Source organism: Diadema antillarum, unplaced genomic scaffold, assembly GCF_040938485.1.
Source record: "Diadema antillarum isolate AM-2024a unplaced genomic scaffold, OU_Dant_1.0 seq00001004_RagTag, whole genome shotgun sequence".
In the NCBI taxonomy this organism is placed as follows: domain Eukaryota; kingdom Metazoa; phylum Echinodermata; class Echinoidea; order Diadematoida; family Diadematidae; genus Diadema; species Diadema antillarum.
Window position 1 is genome coordinate 1,117,799 of NW_027271842.1, and position 8,241 is coordinate 1,126,039.

The window sequence follows — 8,241 nt, forward strand, 5'->3', positions numbered from 1 at the left end:
TTTCACCCAAGTTCCCATGACTAGCAGCTACAAAGCAGAGAAACGTTGTTTTCGGAGATTCGTATATAGAAGGCGGAATCAGCCTATAGAACATTGTGCCGACTCTCAGAGACAAACCGAGATGTTTGTGTGTTTTTTTTTTCGATTATTTTCGACATAGGCACGGTACGAATCATTGCTATTAATTAGATAGACGTGCAGAATTTGGAAGATGCATAAACGTTGATCAAGAGCGCCCTCTTTGATTCCCAAGTCCATGTACCTTTAAACTCCTCGGGACCACCATATTGAACATGTGATCTAATCTTAATGAGCAATAGCTGCCCTTTCTTAAACATTCTTGCAGCGCACATCTACAGTTGTTTCTTCGTGGAAAAAAAAAACATTCTGCAACATAATGACACAGTTTGATATACTTGATCTATCGATAGCTTTTCTTATTCTCTCTTTATTTTATCATTTATCTGTAATCTCTTTTCTCTTTTGTTTCGTTCTTCTTCAGGCCTGCGTAGTAGGCGGAACTCTGTCCGAGCTGACAGAGGACTTCCGAAACCAGGCAGAATTCATCGTAGTTTACTTGGCTGAGGCACACGCCAAGGGGGAGTTTGGGATGGGGAACAAACTGAGTCGGAACTTCAAGCACAGATCAATTCACGACAGGATCAACGCAGCAAAGTAAGTAGGAGAAGCGTCCTATCCCCCGCTCATTTTCTTCTCCACCTACAGTACGTAGTGTATAATGAAACACACACACACACACACACACACACACACACACACAAATAATCCAGAATATTGTATCCAGGGTTGCTTCCTAACAGCACGGAGCAGTAACTTTGTGGAAAGTGCAGAAATTTGAATGCTCTTATATGCTCTTTATGTAATGACCATGTTACCATATCTGCTACCACCTTTGGTATACATCTTTGTAGTGTTTCATATATCAGCAGGGAGGGGGAGTTTACCCATGGCAATAACTTTGAAATTTTGAAAAACAAATTAGCAAACTGACTTCGGTGACTATGTTTGATAGGTCAGTAAAACGAAGAGATAATTTGTATACACTGTGTGTAGAATAAACTTATCAAAACAATACGCGTGCTAATGTCGCTGCGATTTCGGCAGAGAGATATTTAACTGAATATCTTCTATTATGACAAACTTTTCTCTTTGATCCACAAAGAAAAGAATTAGGAAGTGCTACTGTTGTAAAGCTATCGACGTATCACAAGAATGATACACCTGAGTATAATGAACAAACTCTTGTTTTCAGGAAAATCTGTTTAATATCCGAATCCTAGTGCGTACCCCACTGCAGGCTAGCATGGACAAGAGAACTCAAGAGCAAAATCCTAATCCCGATTCTTATGCATTATATTCACAGGGATCTTGTATCCTTGGATAGCGATAACTACAACTGTATGAGTGAAGACAGCCGTGACGCCAGCAGAGTTCGCGTGGTCGTCGACACCATGGACAATTCGTTCTCGTCTCGATTCAACGCATTTCCCGATCGCGTCTTCATTTTTCGCGGGGGCAGAGTGGCGCACGTTGGATCGGACATTATGGACCAGATGGAACATCCCGAGCAGCTGATGACGGACGAAGTTCGCCATTGGCTAAAGCTTAACCTATAGGTTTGTAAGAGACTCTGCCATTGGCACAAGCTATGCTGGGGGCTTGTCCGGGAGCTCCGACGACGCTTTATGGCATGTGGGTGCTTGCAGAGCGTGGCAACATTTCCGCACGTGCCCGCGTTGGTTATGTGTCTACGTGATGGATGACGAACACGCATGGAGAGGATGTATAGTTACAACATTCGCACACTTGTTTCCCACTGCTAGTTCACCCATAGCGTCACTGACACATTGTGTGCCTTTTACAAGCACGCGTCTCAACTTTGACTGGGACCATATTCGTTTGTCGGCATTTCTTATTCGTCATTAATTTAAGAGTAAGATTCAAATATTTGCAGCTGTAGGATCCTTTACTTGCCATTCCCTGTGTGAGTATCAGGAGAGAGGACTAGATACTCTCTTTGTGATACCACTGACATTTCACATGAAACATTTGGCTGTACTATCTCTAGCTGACGTCTTCTTACTTTGAACAATGCAATCAAATTCTGGTTTCCCCATGTCAAGACATGCCTTGTACGTCCTTTTGTCGACTTTTACTCAGTAGTGAACTATACTGCATGTCAGTTACAAAAATAATAGTAATAGACAAACTGTAGCCAGACAAATTACCTGTGCAGTGCATTGGTTTTGTTTGTTCCATCCCCCTCCCCATAGCCCCCCCCCCCCCCGAGATTTGTGTCATGTTCAACAAAGTTGATTACTTTTCTTTTATCTTTGCAGAACTTGGTGATTTCTCTAGCTATAAACGAAAAAGAATGTTTGTCACGCACGTTCTATTACACTGATTATTCTCACTCTCAAGTCCTGAAAAAATGACTACTGTGGATTTACTATACGATTAAGACATACGTCAATGCAAGACACATCAACAGTCATTTCTCGTCAAACTCTTCGTTCCATCGTCATGAACAGACATGCTGTTTTGCAAAGTAAACCACTTTTCTTCTTTTCAAATTCTTCTTTCAAAGTTTAAATCTATGCTATGTTGAAGTTTACCTTCCCAGAGTTGAATAGGAACAGAATATAACAGTGTAACTTTCATCAATATATGACCCTCTAAACTATAGCAAATAATTCTGAAATCTCATTCGTTTTTACCAAAATAATCTTCTTGGTAACAACCACACATGCAAACTTTCTGAAGTGATGCTGACTTCGACTCATATTTCTCCCATTGGATCGTACACCAAAATATCACAAAATCATGTTTTGGGTCGATTATTGTGTACTCCCCCCCCCCCCCCCCCCATCCCATCACACACACGCACACGCACATCACCAACAAAAACAATAACTACAAATGATAAGAAGAATAGGCTACAGTTTCTATTCTCAATTTCATGCCAGATATCAAAATAGACATTGTGTACATAAGTGGAAGCTTTTGGTGATAGACGATCAGCTGTAACGCATTGTCTTACAGAACAATGTCCCTGGTAACAAGAGAGCCAGGTAATTCTTATTATTACTGATTTTGGTTGTTGATATAACAACAATCAGACATGAACAAATAACACACTCCTGGTCCCATGGACTTAGAATTCCAAGTCCCAAGGTTGTCCTTGCATATACCTTGAGTCACGAACTATTTCGATGAATTTTTGGTTCATCGTCATGTCTGATATATCTTGCATTTTACTTGTGAATCCGAACTATAGGCTCACATCAATCAAATGTATGTCTACATTCATTCTCGCAACAACCTTGACAAACACACACACACACACACACACACGCACAGACAGACACACATGTACATACTTACATAAACATATGTTTATGGAGTGCATATATATTCACCCCCATACCATTGTAGGAAATATACACTCACAAACACCAATACACACACACACACACACACACACACAAAGAATAGCTACATCTGTCTTTGTAACTGACGCTGTAAGCGACTACTGTAACAAGTTTGTTCCCGTGTAGTTGACACCATGGTTTCAAGTCTTGTCAGATATTTTGAATGTACTTAAAATGGATATATGTATCATGTTTGTCATATCATACTATAATCATGTGTGCAGTTTAATCTGTCAGCTGTTCGTTGAAATCGAGTAGTGGTACCTTATCACAGCGATCAAGCACTCCTTATTCTATGATGGAAGTCCACGATTTTAATCATTGCATTTTTTGGCACCTTGTGCATAGAATCAAACACTGCTCAGTCAAGTTGACATGGCTGTTTGGGTACTTGATAGAGTTCTTCTCTATTATTGTTGCAGTTTACTCTTCGTGTCTCCACTGTATTAACTCAAAGCCAAATGAAATAGTTCCATTCATTCCAGACAACACGTGGGTGGTCTCGGAGGGCTTGGCAATTTCATTGTTTTCACCCCATACAATCTCGAAAAAGAATGTGGCAAAATCTCGCATTCCTTGCAAGAACAATTCATGCATACAGCACACTCTCAATGACAAGTCACGTCAGGGGGGGGGGGGGATAGAGAGAAAGAACAATAACAACAACAAACTATCAACAAATGGAAGAGAATACATGTACATGAAGCCATTGCATGTGTTCTCTGTTGCAAACATCACCATACAGAGAGTCCTGGTTGCCGCGGTCACACTGGCAAAAGATCTCGAAGACTTTGTGATCTTTAACTTCGCGATCTTTTGCCAGTGTGACAACAGCTACTGATAGACATTTAAGCAGACAGAAGCATATTTGTACACACAGTTACACCTTCACACACAACACAAACATAGTTATAATCATGTACATAACATTGTAGCAATACATAAGTCCTGTTTGTCATTGTTTCTGCGTGTGTGTGTGTTTTTTTTCATCTGACCATATCCTTGACATTTCTGAAGGGCATTCTGTAAAAGCAAGCTTTTACGTGGTACGCACATTTACATACTTGTTCAATTCTGTATGTGGATAAGACAGAAAAGATGTATATTAGCATTGTATGATGGAAAATGAACATAGTCCAATGATATTCATGTGTGTAGAGAGCTGTATACATGTATATAATATCATAGTTGCTATCCAAGAATGTACTTAGCTTACCTCCTTTTCTCAAGGTGACCTTTCTTACATATTTTGCAGCTGGATTGGAAAATGGGCATTGAACACTTCTCATATTTAATATGTGCAAAGTGCAACAGTAATCAGGAATGTTTGGAAACAAACTTGTCTTTTTATACCCATGATACTTAAAGTAAAGAAGTTTAATCCATATTTAAGCTACAGTATGGAACTATATGTTCTGCTGAAAATTATATTTGAGCTTGTGGAAAAAAGGTATTATATTTATGTACTATATTCCATGTTATATTATTCCATGTAATGAGTTGTGTATTATTAACAGAGTATGTATTCAAATGTGGTATGACTTCGTGTTTCAGACTTTTACTAGTCAACATAATGTGGCATTACATATCCTGCGTGTCCTTAACGTTGGTTTGATTTGAAAGATGCATTCAGGATCAGAGACGGGACTATACGGTTGACATTAGGCTCATGAAGACCTCACATTAAAGGTACGCTGATACCAGTGTTGGGGTTGGATATCACTTCTCTACTCACAACCGTCGATTCCCTTTTCTCAATGAAGCATTCTCAATCCAATTTCTTGTCCTATCATTCCACGACATGGAGATGTTACTCAGATACGTTTAACGTACATAAGGGCACTCATGTTTGTTCTTGTATTGCACAATACAATCTGGTCAAAGATGTTGGAGAAGTTAGTGAATAATAAAAAAAATAATAAAAATGAAAACTTGTGACTGATGCATGATTTGTGTATATACTGACTAAGAACCCTTTCTATCACTGAAACATGTTAAAGAGCAAAATGATATGGCTGGAATGATAAAACATGCCTTTTGAGTTTTGTTGACTTATATTACACTCCTGGCACACAGAAGTCTACTAGGGTGTAACCCATAAACATCACGTTTGTCTTACATTACAGTATACAATAATCATCACCAAACTCACTCCAGAGAACATGAAAATTAATGCACATGACACACTCAATTATGCTATCAATTTGCTAGCTAGCATATGTGTACTCAATCATAACTACGTTCATATTCCTCTCAATAATTTGCATTCCCTGAAATTCTGAAAAAAGACAGACGTATGAACACATTCAGTTGTTTGTTGTTGGTGTTTTTTTTTTCAGAATAATTTAATACCTTCTGTGCATCGCATAGAAAACATTTCATGGTGTTTTATCACAATCATACAGTTTATGGAAAAATATATTATTCCATTACCGGAAGACTTGCGATGAACGATAAATAATGATAAATGATGCCAGGTACTGTAGTACTTTGTTGTATTTGCAATTGACTGTCATTATCAGCTTCTTACTGAATGTCTAATATGTGAAGAAAGAGTACATTGCCAGGCTGTGACAAAATGAGGGCTACAATTCCAATACTGAACATCTTCACTTTTGCCTTCCACCTGTACAGCTGAAATTGCACACACAAACTGAGTTGTAGACTGAAATGCAAACTGCTTGAGATACACAAACAAACAAACAAACAAACAAACGAACAGACAGACAGAATATCCTCTAAAAATCAAATTTTGGAGAGTAAATATGATTTTCATTAAATCTTGCCAATACCACCAGCCTGTTGGCCCTGAACCAATGAAGGTCAGAAAAAATGTTTTCCTGGTCAGAACAGGTAAGCATGTTGCTACTTCATCAGCATTGATCAGAAAATTGTAAAGCATCCCCATTTTTCCTGCCCATTTAGGCTTGTTGTTCAACGTTTTTGTACGGGTTGAAGGAATTTTAGTACTCCATCTTTCTCCACGATGACGCTGTTTTCCGCAGTTTTCTGCAACTTATAATGGCTTCATTTTCTTTTTTATTTGAAAGCTGAAAAGTTGTACTTTCAAGAAGCAATATCGTATTATCATATTTCACTCTGTTTATCATACTTAATACCATAAAATTGTGTTGGTTGGCATCTAAGTGTGAAAGTTGCGCTGGTTTTAAAATACAGCTATGAGAGAAAGTGGGTATTGCTGAGTGGGGGTAGAGGGTAGAGAAATGGGTGCAATTCATTATAAAAAGGTGCACTTTCTTCAGGTAATGCAATATTAACAGGAATTTTTGGAAATACAAGAATGCACAGTGCACTCCAACTATAATTAACACGGTCATAAACAAAATTTTGGATACAACAAAGTAAAACTTGGGGCCCAAAATTATCAGCTAGATATCTTTATACACTTTATTTGTTCAGATATAATGTAATCATGATATAATGAAAGAAGACCAAGTGAGAGCAGCTCTTGACTATAAAGTAACCAAAATAATCAACCAAAGTAATCCCAATCTAAGTTTGTCCACAAGCTTCTCTAGATGACTGCTGACATCCTGAAATACAATTTATTTCCATATAGTCAACCAGGGCTCCGTTGTCAGAACATTGTGTTCAAACGCAACTTGAGAAATCAAAAGTAAGGCCTACAAATCATAAGCAAGTGCACTGCTAACAGCACATGCATTTGATAACGATTGCAAATACTGAACGCAACTTTCAAGAATAAAATGCAACTTGATTCATGGTCTGATTCATGATTACACGCAAAATTATGGGCAATGCTTTTGTTTGATCTCATGTGGTGTGTAATCGCAAGGAGAATCTCAAGTTGAGTTGCCAAATGAGCTTTATGCACTTGTCAATGTAATGACGCACCCCACTACCCCCGGACATGGGTGCGTCATGGTCATATTTTGACTGACCACACGGGGTTTTTGACGGACACCACAGTCACTTTTTTGACGGACATAACGCTGCAAGTGACGAACACCACAGTCACTTTTTTGACGGACAACACGTTGAAAGTGACGCACACCTCGGTACATTTGACGCACCCCCGTAAATACCGAAACCCCCCCGAAACGATTTTTGCATCCGTTTTATTCAAGCAATTTCATTTTCTTTTGGTTCGTACACATAATTTGTAAAAGTTTCGGCAAGTTTCCCTTACCATGTAAGCACCGTATTGTCATTCACCGTACATCACGCTGCTGCTACGATATTCCGAACAGTAGTATGTATTCTGTGCATGCAATCCATATTATGACAATCACATATGTGTGCAGAATGCGCTGTGAGTGCGCGGCCATTGCTAGTGCGGTGGATGCATACTGCTGCAGCGCAGGTAGGTACACACCACGCCACGGCATTCATATTCCCGCTCGAGTACTGCGTAACTACAGCCTAGTCGCGGTACGTAGAGATTCGCACAGCTAACAGCGTCGCGCGCGCGTCTGGCCAGCTGGTCGGGCTATCCCGCGAGCAGAAAATAGCATGCGGCAGGCAGTTCTTCTGCTGCCGTTTCGACAGGAAAGATTGAACTAAGTTGTTACATCGCTGAACAGTCCCTGGTTTGAGATTGAGTATGCATGATTTCATGGGTTTGTTGGAGGGAAAATGTAAGGAGAAAGGGTGGCTTTTAAATTCTTTGCTTGCCAGATTCTGGCAAGCATTTTTTCCTCTTATTCCAAAACGCTTCCCGACTTTGATTTTCACTTGCCGCGGGAAAGCGCTCACTGTAATTTCACTCGCGGTACGTGTATCCGGCGGGACCGGTAGCGTGCAAAAA